General features: G+C 37.9%; 1 protein-coding gene across 1 annotated transcript in view; it reads right to left on the bottom strand.

The window, feature by feature from the left end:
• SEMA5A (sema domain, seven thrombospondin repeats (type 1 and type 1-like), transmembrane domain (TM) and short cytoplasmic domain, (semaphorin) 5A) overlaps window positions 1-23,133 on the bottom strand; it is a 239,068-nt gene that overhangs the window by 178,790 nt on the left and 37,145 nt on the right. The gene's annotated exons all lie outside the window — the stretch shown is intronic.

Here is a 23,133-nt window from a genome sequence, read left to right as displayed (position 1 = left end):
TCAAAGCACCTACCAAAAAAAAAGGAAAGGATTTGGGTCTGAGGTACATTTTGAAGATCAAAACATCATCAAATTGTGATGTTAGAAAACCCAAACTCAGAAAGTAGAGGGAATAAATGCCTAAAAAGTCTCACAGAGAATCAGGAGTTAGCAATTGGAAGTCCAAACAGAATTATAAATTCAACTCTTCAATAGTTTCAGAGCTTTTTTTATTCAGTTAACGTGATCCAATCTAGCTGCAGCTATGCATACCAATTTTTACCTGAAAGCTTACATCTATATAAGTCTACTAATGTCTATCTAAAGTCTATCAATGACCTCCCATCTTCTCCCTATGTCCCGATCAAACCATTTCTACTCGCGAGCACAATGCTGTGATGGCCAGCAAGACAAGGCCCTAGACAGAGCTGTAAAAACAATGGATATTTCAGTTTGGCTGCCAAAACAAATACAGAAAAATTTCTTGTTACTTCTACTAAATAATTCAGTGTCAACTGAATGTTTAATTTAATACAACATGTTTAGTTTGTTCCTTGTTTGAGTTCCTAAAGCTGTTTTCCCTCTTAGTATAAGCCCAAGTCTATTAAAAACCAAACTATTCTGGAAGAAAAATTCAAAAGACTTCATTCATGAAATGTTAAAATATGCTGAGATTTTGTAAAATAGTCCCAGATTCTCTTACTTGGCTACAACAGCTTATTAAGATTGGACAGAATTCACTTTTTTTTTAATCATCATAATTCTCATCTATCCTCAAAAATTATCAGGTTGTAGTCTTTACCTAGTTCTGAACCTTGCTATCATTGTCTTTCAACCATTTCTCTCTGGCTTCCAATAGTCTCCTCACTACACTGAAGATCCTGTCACCATCATGTTTGAGTTTAAGCTGAACTCCACAATTTTCAGAAAGCTTCTTTACAAATACAGCATGTAGGCCCGAGTGTTTTCCCATGACAAAAGAGGTGAAAAAGGAAGAAGGAAAAGCCATAGACAAAGACTCCAGATTAAAAATAAAGGGGATGCTTATTGGAAAATGTCCCTTATCAATTTCCAATCAGGCAAATAATGATTTACCCTTTTCAAGGCTAAGCCCTGGATCAGGAAACCTACTGAAAATATTGAAAATCCTCTAGTCAAAATCAGGTAGATAGGCAAGCGGGAAATTAGAGACTGCCTAGAGTCAGCAAGTGCTATCAGGCAAAAATAGAAGACATATCGATTAAGAGATTACACAGGAGTCCAGATAAATCACAACTGGAAATTAGCTGGAGAAAAAGGAACAAACAAATAATTACAGAGAAAGACTGAGGTTACAATTAGAAGTGATGCATGAATAAATGTCTTTTTAAATTTTTTAACCTTAACTCTGCCTTGTATGTTTAGGAATAGGGTTAAACAAGCATTTTACTTTGGAGATGCTATTTTGAATAGATTCAATCATCGTGTTAGTCTTCCATTCAGGATAAAGGCTTACATAATGCCAAACACAGGTGGGATTTCTCTTTGGCCCAAAGAGCAAACATGAGTGGTTGGTCACTGTGATTCCAGTAAATGTTATTCCTGTCACTGAGGCAAAGCCACAGGAAGAGAGACTCTGAAGGAGACTGAAAGAGATACAAAGCACAATTTTGTCCTGTGGTTATACCACTGGTTGGAACAAACTTACTGGATTTATAACATATGTAGGTCCTCCCTATTTTCTTCCTTTAACAATATTACCCTAAGTCACATTATGTGGCATTGTTAATAATGTCAGTGTAAAATGAGACAATTAAAATGACATGAAATTGGATGAATGACCACGTCCCAAAATAAGCATCAAAGAAAACAGTATATGCCTTCAACTTTGAATTTAACTATCTCAGTTGGAAAAACTACAGTTGACGAGTTTTTTTCCACATGAATAGGTATAAATGTTAACAAAAAAGCCTGTGTATTCTGCTTATCAATAGCTCTGCACATCTGATACAGTGATGCATTATTGAAGCGCTCTGTCCAAGTCTCGCAAGTAATGTTTTTTACTGCAATAGTTCCAGGCTTCCAGCTGAGATGCTCAAGCAGCAGCCCCAATTTTGAAATATAAGCAAGTAATACATATTTAGTTTAGTCACAAACTATGTAACATGGCATTTCGGTTTTGATTATTTGTTTGGTTTGGGGTTTTTTTGATGGTGGCTTTTGGCATGAGGACACTTGCTTAAGCCAAGTTACTATTTGCTTTCCATTTGAGATGTTATGATACTGAAAGATGGGATACGGATTTAAAGAGGGAAACATGCTGCTGTGATCAAGCCAGTGTTTCTCACAAGGATCACACTGGACTGAGTTTATTACCAGACAGAAGTCTGCCAGGCAGGTTCTTGAAATAAAAGTAGTAGGGCTGAATTGAGATCAGTGGTAGCCAGAGCTCCACTCAACTTCCAAGGCACAGGACAAAGACCAACATCTTCAAGTTCTGCCAATAAATATGACAGAGGAGCTTGCCAAGGACCAGCTGAAACTGTTTTCTTCATCGTAAAACTATTTTCCCAGGTGTCTATCCAGCCTCTGTGCTAGCCATTCAACATAAAATACTGAGGCATGGTATAAATTCAAACAAAAGGCAGCACCTTACCTTACAGTTAGTGCATGAAAATACAATTTGAACAGCCTGAGAGACACCGTTTAAACATTGCAGCATGGGGAGCAGACGGGAATCAATCCCAGAAATCCAGGAGAGTGGGTGGAAATTACACACCTATTTTGAAAATAAGTGTGCTGTCTGCATACAGTGACCTTTCTCATTCATTCCTCTTTAACACTTTCAAAAACTAATATTATTAGAGTCATTCCCCAGTTGTGTATCTATAAAACCCCTTACTATCAATATATTTTTCATTAGCACAATGGGCACATGGTATTTTAAGAATCTCTAAGTTCATGCAGCTCCACAGCATACAAGTCACATGAAGTGCCATCCATGCAGCTCCACAGCATACAAGTCACATGATGAGAAGTGCCATCCACGACACAGAAAACATTACTTGGCTTAACAGTGACATTAAGGACAGTCACATTACAGCCCTGTGTCGATATCAGCACTTCATTGCAAAACTGCCCAACATCATCAACTTACTAAGAGAGGCTTTTCCTCTACTGTGCCTAGGAGCTTTATTTGCAGTTGGTTTTGCTTTCTGATTATTTTTTTATTGCCTTATCCCTCTTCTACATGGAAGAGCAAGATACCCCAAAGTCATTAAATTCTGAAACTTCCAAGGGTAGTTTACCAATTTCAGTTTGAAGGAAGACAAGGAGAAAACAGAGATTTATAAACTGGCAGAATAGATTTGCAACTGAAGTAATTCTGTTTGAAAGGAAAGTAGCTATTTTAGTACAATTTTTCAGTCCAGCTGCATCCAGAGACATGGATTATACAAAACGGCAGCTGCAAAAATGCCTTCAAGGAGATAATGGTTTAAGAGGAAAAGTGGTAGTAGGGGTTTGGAATCTTACAATTAAAGAAAAAACAATGCTATTTATTCTCCCTTAGGCTCTAAACTGTCCAAGCCTTTGGCCTTTGCAGGCTGTGGTGTAATCTCTAGCAGCAGCACTTGAAAAGAGCAGCTGAGCGGCAGGGAAGTTCAGCCATACCACTACTTTCCAAGCTGATGCACCCATCCCTACTAGTTGCAGCTCACAAATTCAGGATTTTTTGTTACCTTTTCAATTTAACTTTAAAAGAGTAAGTGTTCTTAAGAGGTTTTGGATTCTTCTGAGATTTTTGTTCAGTCGGTTTTCTTTAACAGCACGTACATTCACAACCTACCTACTACCCATAAATAAATCACAGCTCTCTCCCCTTCCTCTTTTCAAGAAATAGAAACAGACAAAAAGGATTAGTCAAAACAAATAACAGGTGGGGCGTGGGGTGTTTTATTTTTAAGAGGATGAGTTCATGTCTATTAATAAGCTGGTGATTTGAAGAGTGGGTTCCCCTCTCCATTCCCAGGTCTGCCCTAAGATGAGAGCACTGTGGTTCCAAAACCCCTTCAGGCAATTCTGGTGAGTCCTTTCAGTGTTCCCCTTCACTCCAGACTTGCTCCTGTTCACAAATTCCTGCCTTCTCCTCTGCCCCATCACATCTGAATGGTCCTACTGTGAGCTGGTTACATCAACTAAAATGACCTAAAAACATTCACTTTTTCTTTACAGAGCAGAAAAGTGAGAGTGCTGAGCGGATGAGGAAGGCAATGCTCAGCCACAAACAGAGCAAGAAGGGATAGGTAGGAATGCTGACATCCTCAATTAAAGCAGATCACATTGTCAACCCGAGCAGCTTGGCCACTTGAGGATCTGTCAGACTGACACTATCATCATTCTCATCTCCCATGAGGAGTTTTATCTACCTATTCTTTTGAAAACATTTGGTGGTCCTCTAAAGAAAGTTATTAGACCTGAGAAACCTATGAGGGTCAGATACTCAACATTAGGAAACTGCTGCTGGAATGGATGCAGCCTCAACTTGCAGATAAGAGGGATGGAGATAAAGAAAAGCTACCTCAACACATCATTTCTCTCTGTCAGTCTCCGCAGCAAATCTACCCCTGAGCAAGCAGACTGTCTATTTAAGTATTTAAATTTACTTTAAAATAAATATATCATGCCTCACAACTCCTACTGCATGTAACAGAGAAGAACTAAGTACTCAGCATTTTGAGTACTATTTCATCAGTGCGTAACAATGGATTTAGGATTCTGTCTATGAATCCGGAAATACCAAATGATAAGGCAAAGACATCCAACATAAACCCATTCCTTATAGGTCCCTCTGGTAGCAGAGTAGCCAGACTTCTTCATGCAGCAGATGTAAAGCCTCTTTTGACATAAATGTGATTTTTGCCCAAGTCAGGATTACATGCTCAAACATTCAGTATATCATGAAAGACTGAGGTTTGTGAAAGAGATCAGTACACTTTTATGTCCTCAAGTTAACCTTTCATATGTTGCAAATTATTTTAATGAACAGTGGAAAGAAGAGAAGTCAGTGGCATGTGGCAAGCTCCTACAAGGCTATCCAGCTCTTGAATACAAAGTTTTACATTTGAGTGCTATCATCACCATTCCTCTAATCTTTACAATCCACGCTATCAAGGTGTTACAGTTTTCAAACAGGAGAACAGAGAATTTGTCTCTGGACTTTAACATTTAGGGACCCATAAATTCCCCATTTATTGAAATTGAAAAGGTGTATGGGACATAACATTTTGTGATTCCAACATTCAGAATTTAAACTTGAAACCAAGCTGTCTGAAAGGGTCTTGTAAAGACCCTGTTATAAGAGGTGCAGCTGATAATGCAGCTTGATGTATTTGTATACCATAATTCCATAAAATAAATGGTCTAGAACCTGAGCAGAAGGAGTTCATAAGCAACCTTGAAACAATGAGTGGCCCTCTACAGCCATCCTGTACACATGGGAAGTTGAGCAACTGAGGACAGACATATAGCAAATAGTATCATATAAATCTATGGGTATCTATGGAAAGTTTGCTGGTATTAGTAGATACTGCAGAACACTCCTTAAACTAATTTTATAATTCTTGTTAAGATTTGGACCTAGTGCTCTGACTGTGAAGTCTCTCATCAATGGTTTCAACTTCTCTACACTGTCAAAAAACTGGAAAGATCTTAAGGTAATGTAAGAAGTGAAATATTCAGCTCAGGCATATGGAGACACTGGATATTCTTAAACCAATGAAAGAGAGTTTCTCAAATGGAATTTTCTTTAACATTAGAAATGTTGAATATTGACTAGGAATAATCAGTCTCAAACTATACAAAGAAGAATGCTAGAAATAGATAAATACTGCCTCTGTTGATTACTTTGCTGCTAAGTTTACATGTAATTCTGTGCTGAGAAGACCTACAAGTTTACTTTTATAATTTAACATTCTTTTTTTTGTTAAAAAAGGTTTTAAGTGTCAAGTTTGTGTTTTGTTTTTAAATTGCTAGACTTACTGAATTACTAAATTAGAACTTAAATCCAGACATATGTATTGCATACAAGTTTTGTACAATTCCCCTCTAATTTTCTGTTTGTCCTACAAGCAGAAAGTAAGCAAAGGTTCACAAATTTAATGCAATTTCTGGTATCTACTGTTCCACCTTCTGCTTGGGGTCTCTGCCAGTTATGCATGGTATAGTTTCACAATGAATTTACAGGAGGCACAGCCATATACGGAGTTTACAATAAGACACATTTTTCCATGGTCTACGGACTTGTGCCATTTATCACCTCATCAGTCCAATTATTACTTTAATTAACTGTCTTCTCTATCCTCATTGCGCTTGCACTTCCCGCTACACAAATACTAAGGACACAACCCTGCTTGTGATTAAATAATGCCAATAAGGATTTTTCAACGTGCGTATTGGAAAGTTCTGTAAACACACCAAAATTTTATTTTCATAACTTGTTTTTAACATAACTACATCTGTTAAAAGCTATAGTCCTGCTAACATTTGACATAGTTCTTTCATAATAGTTTCTGGTCAACTACTTTAATGGAACCTGTCTGCTCTCCTCTTCCTTAATGTTTTTTAACACTTTCCTCTTTCTTGTGTAAAAGAGCTTGCTGCTCTGCTCTGGTGCACGCCAGTCATAACATGAGTCTTTGTCTCACCAAGAAATAAAGTCCTATCACACAGTCTTGTCTACAACCAGTACAGTAAGTAATATATAAGCTTTTCTCAGTATTACATTTTCCCTCATCTATTTAAGTGTTAAACTTCTGAGATCTCTGTCTCCTAAGCCCAGAATAAATGTCCCCTGTGCTTGCTTGAAGACCTGACAGTGGTCTCAGACTTTAAAATGGCAAGACTAGAGCTGGACGAATAACTCAGTCTTATATGAACATGCGGAAGCCAAGAATCATTCTGGAGAGAACTTCAACAAGAGAGACTATAGCATTTTTTTTTATTATTTTTCAGTAATATCAATGAGTAGTAGTATTATTTTAAGCTTGTGGAGTCAGCAAAGCAATATTGTTAAAATTCCTTGAATAAGACTACATCAAAATTGACCATGATATCAAAAAGGACTATACTAGCAAGAGTGATAAGCATTCCAGAAATGGCACTAGAAGTCTCATACTATCTACCTGGAAAAAGTAATAATTTAAAATAGACACAGAATTTTTACAAACAGTAAACATTTACATTTGCCACTAACTTCTGTGTGGAGGATGCTCCCACATGAATAGTGTTATATGCTTTCTCTTCTGAAAGGTAATAGCTATCCATGGGGACAGCTGAAAAGCTTCCATTCATATACTATTGATCCTCAAGTCCAGCAAAATACTGCTAAAAGCCTCTTGAAAGAAGAAAAAGTGCTGCAAATTTCTTCTAGTCATTAGGTAGATACTAAAGCATGTCAAGACATAAGTAGCTATGCCTGTTAAAAGCAGCAACCTACCCTCAGCATGAATCTGTTTGTAAATCAATTGCTTGTGCGTATTCAGATCCCCATCTGTTCTCCAAAACTAATATGTTTTCATTTTTCTTACACCAGACAGTCCTGCAGAGTTGACACCACCATGAAAGAGCAACCTCAGCTCTGCTTTCTCTTTGTCTACCAACAGGATTATTCATCAGATTTCCAGTCAGTCAGCTCATTTTTATAAGGTGTTTGCAGGATTCTCTGAGTATTACCAAGCATGCAATTTGACCTGATAGACTGTTGGTACTAGCACTAAGACCTGTGAAGGGAAGAATATATCCTACATTGGGTCTGTAAGGGTGGCATTTTTGTCTGCTTTTCTTTATAAGAACTTTGCAGAGTGGTTGCACTGCATAACGCATACATGAGAGACGAACAGGTGCATTTTGCCACCGTCCAAGTAACTTCTTCAAGGAGAAGCTTATTTTTGCAATTCAATCGTCCTACTAGTAATGACAGCAACAGCAGCAGAACTTATATGAGAAACCAAACTTTCCTCCTGTGAGTGCCTTGCTTTTCACTGTCCTGAAGAATTAAACACTCTTCATGGTGTCAGGCATGTCACAGAGGTCTCTGCTAATCAAGCAGATGACATATACAAAAAAAAGTCAATCCACTTCTCCAAAACTTGCTGTAGGAGCCTGCAACAGTCTATTTACTTTCAAGACAAGGAATAGTAGATTTGGATACTCCTTTTTTTGCTGTGACTTATACCAAACATGGTCTGGCAGCTCTGAAGCCTATAGTGCAGAATTTCCCTTTGTACTCCTCTTCTGAAAACAAACAGGAGGGAAAACAAATTTCAGTAGGAAAAGGGACTCAACCAATATTCCCATGGCTATCGTAAGAGTGCATTAACATCGGAATCAGTAATTACAGTATTTATAAACTTCCACACGGTAATTACAGTGTCTGTTCAACAGCCATTTTAAGGGATGTCTGTATCACAGACAGGTGAGATAAAGGATATCTCAACATGCTTCAATGAACACAAACATCTGCTACTCCAGTCCCATGATATTAGGAAGCCTGGTGCACAGTCTGTGTAGAAGTCCATGCTTCTCCAGCTAACGCTGCCATCAATCCACAGGCTAGCTACATCAATGCGCCTCCAGTATGCCACCTATGTGCACAACCACTACAGTGCTCCTAGCAAGGTCTACACTGTACTGTGAGGGTAGCAGAGCAGCATTATCCAAATGCACCCACCCAGTTCACCTATTAATCATTTAAGATGGACATGAGAGACCTGAAGAGTTAAAAAACTTCAGCTGTGTTACACGAACAGCAGCATAACAAACACTAGCCAGCACTAACAGCACACCGGCCTGTGGCCCCAGAAGAACACCACAGGCACGTTGGAGAAGTCCTGCAGGTTTCCCCTCCCTTAAAGCCACAATCTTATACCACACAAATACATTAAATCTGGCCAGGACTTTTCCAACAACAGTACCAAAGATGCATGTGGCAAGTGTTGACAACAAAAAAACAAAAATGAAAAATCCACCCATCACCACTCTTCCCAAAACCTTTTTCAAGTTTCGCTACAAATTTACTAGAAAAGCTTGTTGGAGCTCGAATTAAATATCTTCAAAATGAGAAAACCCAAATAGTGTTCTGAATCCTACTGTTTAAGAAACCCACCTAAGCTACAGAAGAGACAAGTCCAAATCCATGCTGTAAATCAGAAATAAAGACGTAAGAGACTGGCTTATACTCAAAGGCAGTACGCTCACTGTTAGACTATTAACTCTATTTCACTTACCAGCTCTCACTTGCCTCTTTGAGATATTCCACTTCATATAGACAACCAAAAAATGTTTATCAGGGATATGACAAACAACCTCCAAATGAAACAGAAAAGCAGTTAAGCTCTTCTAGTATTCTAATCTGCTATATGGTTTCTCTGTCCATCTCTATCCTGATTTATCTCAGAATCATGGGTATTTCTGGGAATAAGACTGATACAGTTCAGTCTTCCAATTAATTTATCTTCATTTTGTTTTAGTTTAGTTACATTTAGCTTTGGGGTTGTGGGCCCAAAATAGGTTCCAATTTAGATGGATTTAACACTTGTCAAAACGGGGTTTGATACATGTCAGCTACATCATGCCCCGCAGAAAAAAGCAGGTAAACTTATCAGCTGTATTAAGTCCATTATACATGAGAAAATCCACAGTACTTTTCCTACAGGAGGAACAATTTGGGAATCACTTGATTCAGATGCTCTTTGTTTCAGTTTTCCCTTTCCTACTTTTGATACTAGAGGTATTTTTACTTAAGTACTCCCTTTCACAGTCTGCCACAGTCTTACATCATTTGAGAGGCCAGATACAGGTAACAGATTTTGCTGGGCTGCGTGATCCCAGATGCAAGGTACAACTTGTCACCCTGACTGCAGATTTAGGAATTGCAAGTAACTTCAGACAGTCTCTGGGCTTTGCTCGGCTCTCGGCAGACTATGCTTCAGCCAGGAAACTTGAATGACTACACCCAGGATCTGCACAGCCATTTGCAGATCTTTGTAGAGATGTGCATCTGGAGAGTCTCTACCACCTGTTCTGTAAGAATTTTTGGCTGAAAATTACGCATATCAGCCTGGTAAACACAGCGTTAGCCTTTCTCCTTCAGTCTGCTCACCGTACGCTTACACTGCCTCCAACCCCCTCTGACGCTCTACGAGCCTTCTCTGCCATGGTGATCAGGTGGGTTTTGTCTCTCACATTTTTTCATGTTGGCTGACTTCCAGAGATACTCTAGTTTTGTGACCATTTTGTGGTCATTTTTAACAGGCTGCTTTTCGTGCAATGTATTCAGCCAGACCAGATGTTCTTCTTGAAGAAACTACTGGGTTTAATCCTCTTTTCTCCTCTGATTTTATCTTCCAGAACTCCATTTTCTGGGCTATGCTGACTAAAGCTCTTTGATCTATTTGACTCCGATTTGCTACATAAACCAGATTCAATCTGTGTATTGTTTGGAAAAAGTTACCTCCAGCTTTCTGGTATTTTTCCTTCAGCTGGCTATTTAGAAGCAGCAGGGAGTTTACGCATGGCTGGTTCTCCCAGCAAGGACTCATAGATGCTTTCTGTTATGTTCAGCACTGTGCATATACCTGCTGTTCGGGAAAAGTCTGGTAAATATTACTTCTCCTTCACAGATACAAACAAATAATACATTGTTACTTTTTGCAGTAAACAAGGAACTTTTCCCTCAGTGAGCTCCCTGACTCCATCTGCAAGGTGCAGTTGTCCTCGCATGGCTGTGTGCTCAGGCTAAAACGTTCACTTTCTTTCCTGATACGCAAGGGTGATTAGCAGGGACAGACCTTCCATAGCACTGTGCTGTCCAAGAGTTTGGTACATCGCATCAACTCTAAAATGTATTTACAGTGCCTCAGTCTGACTGGGTGCATTCACAGTAATTCATTCTTTTCCTCTGTTCCACCCTGTCTAGTTTTTCTTCTCTGCAGCTTGGAAGTCCCAGGGAGAATGCACCTTCTAGAAACCAGCTTGTCATCATGCTACCCATTATTTAATCACGGGTGTTCATGAAGTTTTTGGTGGATGACAACACAAATATTTGTTCCATATTTGTCTGGGTAGATTTATCATTCCTTATTCCTTTATATTGGTGTGCACTTCCATTAAAATACAGTCATTCAATGAATAATTTAATATATTTTGTATGTAATTTTATAGAAATAAGAGTGACTTGCCTTTTTTTTCCCTCTCCAATTAAAAATGAAAACAGTTCTTCCTTTTGTGTGTCATAGCTGGGTGTGGAGCAGAAAAATCAATGAAACTACAAATTTTAGTGAAATAGTATTCTTGGTTCACGCAGCAAGCCTTCTTTTGTCGATTATTTGGACGTGATTTTTCATGCATCAGTTCCCAAGTTTCAAATTTCCTTCTCAGCCTCCCTTACTGGGTAGGTAGAGTATTAAAAGAGTGCATAGTCTGAATATAACTTAAAGAGAAACATGACAGCAATTTGTTCTTTCCTGATTAGTTTATTTTAAAATAATATTCTTGTTCCTCTTTGCATCCCTCATCAGATCCAACTACATGTGCGCCTTGGATTTCCTCATCCCACCCTGGTCTGCTTGGACAGTGTCTCTGTGTTCCTCCTGGGTCACCTGTCCCTGCTTCCACCACTTCTACGCTACCTTTTTACGCCAGAGTTTAGTTGGGAGCAACTTGTGCAGCCATGCAGGTCTCCTGATGCCTTTGCTTCATTTCCTGGTCATCAGTATGGACTATTTTATTTTAAAAAAAACAGTCAGCTTATGGAGGATTTTGTCTGTATACACATTAGCATATGAAATTCTCCACTCAGCTTCCATTTGTCAATGCATATGCAGGGTTTTGTTAAGTGCAACTCATTCAGCTTTAGTTTCTCATGCTGAGTAGCACAATATTCTGCAAGTAACACTACTGACAGCCATGTGAGAAAAGACTGTGGAATCATGCCTAGAGCAGTCTTCGTAAAGATACGATGACATATTTTTGATCTTCTATGAACTTACAGCATTATTGTTTCTTCAGACTTGTTTTGACATATTATAAAAGCTTCATTAATAAATCCTAGCCTAATTAAAGCACAAAAAAAATTCCATTACAACAGGTTTTTGTGTGTTTGACAGTATAAAACTTAATTCCAATTTTTTTTTTTCTCTTTTTTGTTAATTGCCCAGGTATTTAGACAAAACAGTATGCAAAATTCTAATGGAGTAACAAAAATAACCATGCATCGAGGAGTCAGAAAGAATTTCCCTGAGGAAGCTTTTACTTCATCAATGGAAATTAAAATGTGTGCAAAAGTCTGAACATTTATGCAGACAACCTTCTGCAATTCCATTTCCCACAAAGTCTCTCGTCTCACCAGATCTTGTTTTCATCTCATAGTACCAGGGCAGGGGAAAAAGTAAGGAACAGTTTGACCTTTCATCCTTTCAGCTCACTGAGATGAGCGTGAGGAAGCACAGAACAATTGCCCAAAACTGTCAAAATATCTAGGCAAAGACTCAGAGCTTATGGGCCTAAGGCTATAACACTTATAAGCAGGATTTCCACTAACAGATATCCTAAAAGTAATGGCACGTACAAATACTGGGCAGCTACTGCATTTTCCACGCAATGTGGCTTCAGAATGAATGCATTCTCTCACTCAAATTTAAATGTAATTAACAGAAACCAATGTGCAGTACACGTACCAGTCACAGCATTTAATTCAAAATGCTCAATTTAAAAGCTCTGAAAGTCATAAAAATATAACAGCATAAATTTGTATTTTTTCCAAAACAGGGGAAGAGTGATTCAACTTTTTTTTTTTCCCCCAATGAGACATATTTACTAACAAATCAATTTATCCCCAAGGTGATTTCGACATTCTGAAAAATCATACTCACCTTAGGTTTCATTTAGAGACTAAAGCATTAAGAAACTGAATCACATACCATATAAAAATGGTCAATACACCAATGAAGTTGTATTCAACTAATAATTGACACAAATTTGTTTTGCTTCTGTCCCAGTTACTGATTATTCCAAGAATTGATTTCCATGTTGTTGCTTTATCCTGGGTAGCCACGTAAATATGGAATTCTGAGCTTTTCTCAGGTCTTTCATTCGCCTTTTAATAAACCTAACTGAATCAGTCAATTTAAAACCTAAACCAAAACACAAACTGTTTTGGGGCTGACTATTTCCGATTCCTACAACGGTAGCTATACCCTGGGAAAACGACTAATACTTTTTCATCAAGGAAGCCATTTTCAAAATTGAATATATACACAACTGCAGGTATAAATATTAATCTCTAATCAAACTCCGTTTGTATTAATTCGTTTTCTTTGAACCATATTGTTGTCATTACTTATATCAAGCTAAATTACCATAAACATGTCAAGATATATGAAGAGGCCCAAGTACAGACCCTACAGTTTCTAATCTCCCATAGCTTTGTAATGATCTGTTCTTTTTCTTTTGTTATTTTGTTCATTTGTTTGGAAAATTAATATACCAACCACCATCACATCACAGAATTATTTTAGAGATTTGGAGAAGAAAATCAATAGTTTTCCAGGCAGTAGAGCAAACATGAAATCCAGAACTACTGATTAGAGAAGCTAGTATTGAAATCAGAAAAAAAGAAAAAAAAAAAAGAAAAAAAGGAAAAAAACCCAAACATACAGCAAATAAACCTATAACAAGGTTAATTCTGTAACAGACCAGCACACATTCAGTCAGCAATGAAGCCTTGCTTAAGAATGCACAATAGCGGTCACACTGTCTTCAACTTCATACTACTATTTCAGTTTAGAAACCATGACAGAAAGAGCTTACCATACATTTTAGATGCAATTTACTCATAACAGAAGCCTGCTGCATATGGGTGACATAGAAAAAAAAAAATCCTTATTGAGACATTCTACACAGATACCTAACTCAACCCTTTACGGTTCCCTGTGCTCTCAGCATTCCTCTTCAGTGGGATTAGATGGAACTCAGATGTCAGTGGATCCTGTGCCTGGGTAGATAACTAACCCCATGCACCAGACAGAGGGCCTTAGCACCTAACCTCAGACTCCAAGTTCCATTAGGAGGGCGCACGCCTAAAAATACTGCGATGGGGCAGGCAGGTCTAGACCCCACAGAACAAGTGTAATTCCCAAATGCTCATTATATAGAATTGCTCTCTGAAGGCCATAATCTTACCCATAAAGCAATTAAGAGAAATAACATAGCAGTTCATGATGTCAGTACATTACTTAAATAAATCATATTTTCCGTTTGCCTGTCTTCAAATAAATCCAAAATAACAGCTAAACCAAAAATTTTATATAGAAGTCTCATATATATGTCTAACACCAGATATTTCAAAGCACATCTAGTTTTCAATTTTAATAAATAAACTGATTTCCATATTTTGACATGATTTATAGCTCCCAGACTTGACAACAGAAGCATCATATTGTGGTACCATCTGGGATGGGTAAAACAATACATGCCAAAAGAGAAGAGAACGTCTACTAAAAACAGGGGACAGAAAAAGCAGTAGAAAAATAAAGACAGGAAAAATGAAGGCAAAAGGTGTCCCAAAAGTTTGGATAAGCCTACCAGAATAAAACTCAAAACAACCTTAGTCCTCTATTCTTAATTCAGACCAGGACTAGCTTCCTATGCTATGGCTAAGCAGTGTTTCTCTCAAACATTTAGGAGCAACAATCCACATTTTTCATTGGGCTCAGTAGTGATGACTGGGCAAGTAACATGCTGGAAGCAGCACAGAACCCTCCCGTTGTGCCCTGAACCATTTAGAAGAGCAGGACCCTCCCTCCTATGCACCCCTGCATGGGCTTCTCGCCCACCAGCATTCTCGTCACAGGTTCCTCAGATCTTTCCTTTTCCTGAGGTTATAAAAACAAGTGTCTGTGTTTCTCACCCTCAGTATGGCTGGTTTGTTTCCTTGAATATTTCAGAATCCTACTTTTCCTTAATCGCAGTAACAAAAAACTAGTCTCCCTAACTTGAAAAATTTTCCACCTCTTCCTTAGAAATGAAGGGAGCAGAACTTTTTGCCTTATGGAAACAGCCAGTTCTTCCCATAGTTCAGCAGCTGGGTGCATCCTTAAACAGCACTCCGTCATAAGCTGCTTAGAGCTCAGTGTTGAGATATATATCTTACATTTTTCTGCCTAGTGGAGACGAGATATAAGGCTGCTCCACCATTTTCTCTTATTCTCAGTTTAAATTCAGAGTTTTTAATTTCATGGGTCAACAAGCAACGGCAGGGGATGCTACAGACCACACAGTGCCCTCATGCTAGGTACTGACGACCCCTAACATAGAGATGTAAGCTGAACTTGCCTCCTGTATGTAGAATTACCCAAAAGCATCTATGTCCATTGGCCCAGCAGAACTGTTGAACGGATCTCTGCAGTACGGGAAAACACAATCCTCTCTGTGACTGAGAAGACATGTCTTTAAGCCTACTCTTTGCACATGCGTGTCATACAAACTGTGGTTGAACTCAAACTAGTTGTTACAGGCCAGAACAGACGATGTAGTTCCATATCAGTATCTGTAAGCAAAAATTGATGATCAAGTTTGCAGATAACTGCGTTACAGATGCAATCACTTTCAAAGCACACTGCATGTTCCATCTCTCTTCTAAATTGCTCAGCACTGCAGCATCTAGGTGCCAAAGAGCTGAAACTCTCCATCAGCAACTGCTTGTGGCAGACTCTCCACCTGGGCAAAACAACATAAGAATTAAGACAATCTGCTTTCAGTCTACATATTAGTATTTTCTGCTTTCATTTTCTGCACAGTCTGCTAACGTTCCTGTACTTCTTCAGTATAGAGGCTACATAGAAAGAGGCTGATTGTCAAAGGAGAGCCTGTGTCCCTCCACAAGTAGCGCCCCGTTGTCACAGGATACTGCTTTAGTCCAGAATTCACTGGATGCCATGGACCTATACAGACCAGATATCTGGAAAGAAGCAGCCCAATTTCTTTTCAAACAGACACTACTTGGTGATTACTGTTGTGCAGCTGTATCTGTATATTCATGTTTGTGAAAATAGAAACATGAGTGCCACCTTCTTAGGAAGACACACTTCCACAATTACTTTTAGAGCATGCAATGCAGTCTGGTTGACTGCCATACATACCAAGAAAAATTACCAGAAAGAGCTAAATTATACCACTAGAAAATCCACATCAGCTGTTTCATGAATATCTGCTGTAAAATATATGCACATACCTTTTGATAGCACCTCTATTTCTCATGAGAACAAATGAACTCATATTATATATCCAGGTGATCCAGGTTTCCTCTTTATCTCAGGAAGAAAACACAAATGTTTAATATCTAAAGAAAAGAGGAACTTTACTCTAGTGGAGGTGAAAAAATTTAGTACCTATTTTTCTTCTTTAATGTGAAACCAGAAGAGAAAATTACTGTAAACACAGAAGAAATGCAGCCTAACAAGCAGGGGTAAGAAAGAAAAAAATAGAAATAAAAAAGCTAAGCTTCTCTAGCTAAATGTGTGTGTTCAGATTCATTTGTCTAGAAACGCACTTGCACTTGTATTTCAGTACTGGCACAAAACAATGACAGATACAGCAAATAAATGAAAAATGACAACGTCTCTGCCTAGTTTTCTTTTTCTTCTCTCTTCCCCCATCTCCCAAAATACTAACGCATACTGATAAGCCAAAGCAGCAGCAAATCCCTGCCAATTTGCCAATATTCTTTTACTTCACTTAGACTCATTCAAAATTTACGTGACAAATTTCAGCTATGCTGAAAGGTAGGCAATTACAAATTCTGGAGACTAAAACCTTCCAATTATGTAGAAGCCAAGTGCAAATGAATAACAAGCAGAGATGAGCAGAAGAGAAGTCATACATCCAACCGGCTGCCCCACATGCCCTCCACATAGTTTTGTAATAGGGGCTTGCATATGCACTCAGAACATTACACACAAAAACCCCTCAGACAAATAGATAATGTATGTAACTATGCCTATGTGAGTGAAAAATCCTGTGCATGGAAAGAATATTCAGAATGAAGAGGGAATCGGTACTTGGCCAAATATGACCAAAGATGGCTCCAGAATAGTAGCCATCTTCTGCATTAATATGTAGGTGAATCTATGAACACCAGCTGTTTCAGCGGCAAATTTTTTTTTCCAACAGAAATGAAGCACTTTCTGCTGGTAATTGATTTCCCCACAAATACATTATAGAGTGAAGATCAGGATTTGTGTGATCTAATATGTTTTACCCAGCTTGAGGAAGCCCCTTTCAGCTGCATGTAAAAGAGGTCATTTGGGTAAAGATTAGAGACGTGAAATTATGCACTGCTAACTGAATTCATCTTTTTCTGGCACCAAACTAGTTATAAGTTTGGTCAGAAACTACTGTTCTGCTCACAGAAAACAACATAATGAAAATACTAATGGTATCACAGAAAAAGAACTGGAATGGACTTAAAGCAGTCACCAAGTCCATCTCTACCTGCCACAAAGGACTAACTCTGGCTTCACAAATACTTCTTAATCCTTCTTTAAATTCCCAATTGATTAATTCAATTATTTGTGGACTTGCTGTATAATAATATCCAACAGCGCCATCAGAAAGTTATCAACAAGAGAAAGAGGTACTGTATAGAAGTGGCATAGACACATGAAGATGTACTGTGCTTTGTCTTTTCTTTTTTAAACTCTGCACTCAGCACCACCTCATACAAAAGGTAACAGTTCAAATACCTCCTCAAGTTTGGTCATGCCTAGCACCCGAGCAGAAGTTTGCACCCACTCTATCACCTTTTGGTCACTCTACAACTTGCACATTTCAGTCTTCTTTGCAAAAGGTTTACGAGCACTAGTTGCTCCCTCCACTTCCATGACTTCAAGGAACTTGGAACGGCATCAAAAGTAACACTAACTTATCCACTCTGCTCATCCATTTTTCATTCACGCATCCCAGATACAAATGTGAAGGGCCCAAGGAGAAATAACGTTGGTGGCTGATGCTCCCTTCGCGTAAAGAAGGGGAAAAAACATCTGTAATAGGGAGGAACACTCTCTATTGCGCTCACCCTTAAGTAGATACCAGGTAACGAAGAACCCAACAAAGGGTTTTTTCATTTGTTTTATTTGGATTTTTCCCCGCTTAGGGACCCATATAGGATGTTAAATCTAAGTCTGCTTTGCATTTCAATAATGCCAACCCATGGCTGTCACAAGTTAAGGACATCCTTAGGTTAGTTCCCTTATGCCCTCAAGTATGAAATCAGAGAAAGTTTTTCTTGCATCTCCTTTTCTGCACAGGTAGCTTCACCCCAAAATAAAATGAAGATTCATTAAGTTTCTTTCATCTGTTTCCCAAATCAGATATATATTTAACTAATGACTTTAAGTAACATACAATACAAAAAACATATGGACTGAAATACACTGAATGAAAGTTTTAGAAAAAGCATTAAGCTGCCTTTTAAGGGGTTCTATTTATTTGGCAACTCAACAAATTAAGGAGATTAAAAGATTAAAGCTTAGCTCCCTTACCTTTATCTCTGAAGTTGTTGTTGATTATAACTGAAAGTTTTTAATATTAGCATAAATTAAAGGTTTGATTCTACATGATGACTTCTTACAAGCTTTTATTTTGTTCATAGTAAAGGGAACCCTAGGGCACTGTCCCAAAAATGAACTATAAGGAGAGTCTGAGTCATTTGCGCCTCTATCAGAACATCATTCTCTCTAGATTGCGCCAAATACCACCTTATCCAAAAAGACAAACTAAGGTTATGAAAATTCTCACAGAAGACATAATGAGATCTCAGTTTATAATAATAGCAAGCAACAGTTATTTTCCAAATGTGACTACAGCCCTGGTGAATATTTGATTCTTACAAAAAAATAATAAAATCAAGTGTTGTTAAAAAATTATATTCTCTATTACAATTAAGGTAGAAACTTATAAAAGTGTTTCAGGTTATACATATAAACTTATTTGTAAAAAACCTCAATCATGAAGTCAGATTCCCTCTTTGTTTAACCTAGATAAACACAAAGTATATTACAATTTACTTGACTCATTATTTAGCCTACCATCTAGCAACTAATGGCTCACATAAAAATGAACTATCATATGTAACAGGTATTTCAGACACTCTTAACCCACGTAAACACCAGCAAGATTTCCCTTTGGTAAAATTAATTCTCCAAAGTAGCTCCTTTTCCTGACAATTCATGGATCCAATCTTGCCTTTAATTCCTTGAATGCCTCATTGATGGGTGTGTGTACATATATCCATATACACACACACCCCTATATATCTCTCTCTCTCTAAAACCCCAAAACATCACAAATCCAGAATTTAAAGTTGAATAAAACACATGAAAAAGAATGTCCAGCCTTTTTAGCCTTCATAAGGAATATCATTTGAATCTTGCAGTAAACTAGGGGCTAAAATTTCCTTTAAAAAAGGACTTTGAGGTATGTGCATTTCTAACTGAAAGATGTGCAGATTTAGCATGAGGATAAAATCTCAGGAGAATTATCTAACTAGAGGAGCAGGTGGAATAGGCTCATATTCAGCCTTCTGGGCATCTCAAGCCAACAACAGGCTTCAGAGATGGAAGACTCAGATGAGAAAGACAAACTCAAGCATGTGCCCTGTAAATGCCTTAACAATCTGAGTTTGTACCGAAGTTCATCTTATGGATGAAGAAAAGATGCATACGTCCTCTCAGCTTTGTGAAAAGCTTATATATGCTGGCTTGTAGAAATGTATATGGCAATTGTGGCGTAAACACTTTTATAACCCAGCACATATTAGCTTTTCACTCTTTACAGCTACATCATCAAACTTGTCATGTAGCTAGACACAAACAAATGTTTGAATTTAGAAGGTCTCTTTTCAAAGAACTTGGAAAAGAAAAAAAAAAAGGTTAAAAATAGACACTTGTTTGAGCCGTCCTCTACATGACGGCAAAGCCCCGGTATTAATCCTGACATTGGCTAGATATCACCTTTTTTAAAAACATTTTTGAAAACAAATCCATTCACTCAAATGCTACTATTTAGATTCCTGCTTTTATATTTTAAGGAATATAAGAAAGTTTTCAGGAAAACCAGCTTTGATCTTAGCCAATGCTTTTACAGATTATTCTACTATTACTTGAGGTGAGTAATAACAAGGCAAAACTCACAAAACAAAACCATGCAGAATCAGGCCTTCTATGTCTATGAGCCTACTATTGCTGTAGCGAGAGTTATAAAATATTTGTCCTTCTGCAACAACAGCTCAATGAGTGCCTCTTTCCTAATCCATAATCGCTATGCACGCATTGTTCCAACAGTCGGCTTTGAACAATTTGACTCTTACGCTTCACCGGGAAGAGCTTAAAAGGCTTTCACTCGTTTTAGTCTTCTTTTTTCTGCTACACAAAGGAAACTGCTGAGACACATCAAATACTGGTTTGCTACAGACACCACCATATGGAACTTGCTTACTCAAACCCTATAAAGTACAGAGCACAGAACCATGACGTGTGGGATGACAACTTTGATGTACCCACAATGGGCAAGGATGTCTCATTGCATAGTCCCAGCTCACGCTTAGATACACATCCTCTCTGATGCAATCCAGTAGCACTCTAACCCTCACTTTTACAAGGGATTAACTTTCACTAGACTGATGGAAACAGTACCCTTTTAATACATGAACCTCTGCTCTGCATTTCTTTTTGAGAATTTGCATTTCAAATGGCTGTCTGGTTTGGGGTTGAGGGTTTTTTTTTTGTTTTTTTTTTTAAAGGAAGGTTATCTTGTGTTTCAAAACTGTTTTCCAGGTATACACTTGTAGAAAACAGGGCATAAGCATATTTTGGCCCAAAGTAATTTTTTGCGAAAGTTGTCAAACAAGGAGTCATTATTTTACTTTATTCCTTTTTAGACAGCTTTTCTGTTAGAAAACAATATCTGATAATATTGCAAGGTCTGATAATATTCCAAAATAATACTTTATTTATAAAATGTCTGTCTTTTAAAAAATATTTGTAAGCAAAAGATTTGCAAAGATGCTTTTGCTATAACTAAATGATTCTTACTGTTCCAGTTTGTTACATGTAACATGAAGCCTTTTACCTTCATAATAGCACTGTGTGGACAAACTAATGACACATTCCAACAGACACTTAAGCATGACAGACGAGGGAACTTGTTTATACAAAAAATATCTGAACTGCATTAACAAGTCAAGATTAAGTCTTAGGTATTCCCTTTATTTTCCATATAGAAATGTACTATAAGAAAGATTAAACTGATGTATCTAACTAAAAAGAAATCAAAGCATCAAAGCAAGAATTTCATATAACTTTTATTTTACTTCTCAGTCTTGTTGCTGCCTCCCTCAATCGTAACAGAGTTTCAGTTTCTAAAAATCTGGAGCTTCAAAATACTGTAATTTCTAATTGCTAACTTGGTAAACTTTATATCCTCTAATCCTATTCAAAGTATTTCTTTCACCACATGTGAAAAAGAGAAACTTCAAATGCCCTAAAATTTTCAGGAATCGATCATACCTGAGGTAACCCTATGCAACAGGTTGGGCTGACTGGAATTGCAGCTAGGATTCTGTCATTCAAACAAAACTTATCTGAAAGGTCTATAAATCTCCGTGAATAATTTGGTAAATACACTCTTGGCTCTAGGTGGGTTTCAGGTTGGTAGCTGGTAAGTTTGAATTCCATGTTTCCACAGGAATGGTTACAGACTCTTTCATTACTAAAGCTTTCACACTTTCCAGTGGAAGACAGAAACTCTCTCCACGTCCTCATATTTCCCAATAAAGGCTGAGAGAAGTTGTGGATCTTTATGACTGAAGACTTGAAAGAAGAGTTCAGACCAGTTCACCAGTAAGAACAGCAGCACTGACCTCTGATCCTGCCCTGGGGTACCTGCGGAGGGGCCAAATGGCCCCTTAAGAACTCTTCCCAAACAACTTTTAATAACTGTAAAATCAGTGACTAACTTCATACGTTCATACCAGATTACAACACCACCTGAGAGTGTCTTGTAATGAGTTTCAGAGTTCTAAACAATACACCTTACATCCTGGCTTACTTGCATCAAAACAAAGGCTCCAGCAACCTCGCAAGTGATTTGAAGCTGCCATAACTGGCACATCCACAGAAGCATGTCTTTTGGATAAGGGCTGTCCTGGGGCACTGTAACAGAACCAGGAGGGAAGCGGAGGGAAAGAAGTGGAAGAAAAGATCTTTGAAGGACAAATATGAAGGAGTCATAATGGTAGGCTTGAAAATAAGGAGAAAACCTTGAATACTTGGACTAGGAGTCATAAAGATATGCTGGTGAAAGCAAAAAAAAAAGTATACTTTGGTTTTGACTTAGAAATGCAATCTCCATAAAGGGTTGTGAAAAAAGGTTTGAAGATACAGAGGCAAACCAGTGGCGCTACAGCACTGAAGATGGAGTAAGAAACTTTACCAAAAGTCAGCTTGAGAAGACTGTCTGTTTAAAGGCTTCTGCATATTCATAAGACAAAAACCTAGTATAACATCAACAGTATAATCTCTGTCTTCATTTTGTATTTTTTGCTGACTGGGGTGGGAGGGTGTTTGTTCAAGTCAGTCAGCACAATTATAAACCTCTAATCTACAGATTTCTCCCTCATTAGTGAATTCAGCTTACTGATACTTATCCTAACAGAGGAAAGCTGTGAACTTCAATCTATGAATTAGCAGAATAAACTACAACAGCACCATCAGAAACCTCTGAGTGCAGCCTATCAACAAGAACCTTCAGGACTTAACCCAAATTATCTGTCAGGATATTGAATATGTCACGTAAGGTGAAGGTAGACAGTCTGAATTCTGGATATTAGAAGTGCTTGGTGCATCACAGCCTCAAGCACTAGCAACAAAATCAAATATTTATCAATACATAATTTTGGTTAATTATAAACCAACTTCAGATCTTGTTTCTAGCAGTCTGGGAAGGTAAAGGAAGTCTGCAAGTCTAATTAAATCATACACAAGGTGTTCTACAAATCACAAAGACAGTCTTAATGCAATGACTTAAATGCATTTCAGTTTTCCATATTCAACTGTATAGTAT

This window comes from Charadrius vociferus, unplaced genomic scaffold, assembly GCF_000708025.1.
Source record: "Charadrius vociferus isolate BGI_N301 unplaced genomic scaffold, ASM70802v2 scaffold103, whole genome shotgun sequence".
Taxonomy (NCBI): domain Eukaryota; kingdom Metazoa; phylum Chordata; class Aves; order Charadriiformes; family Charadriidae; genus Charadrius; species Charadrius vociferus.
This window is presented reverse-complemented; position numbering and strand designations above follow the sequence as displayed.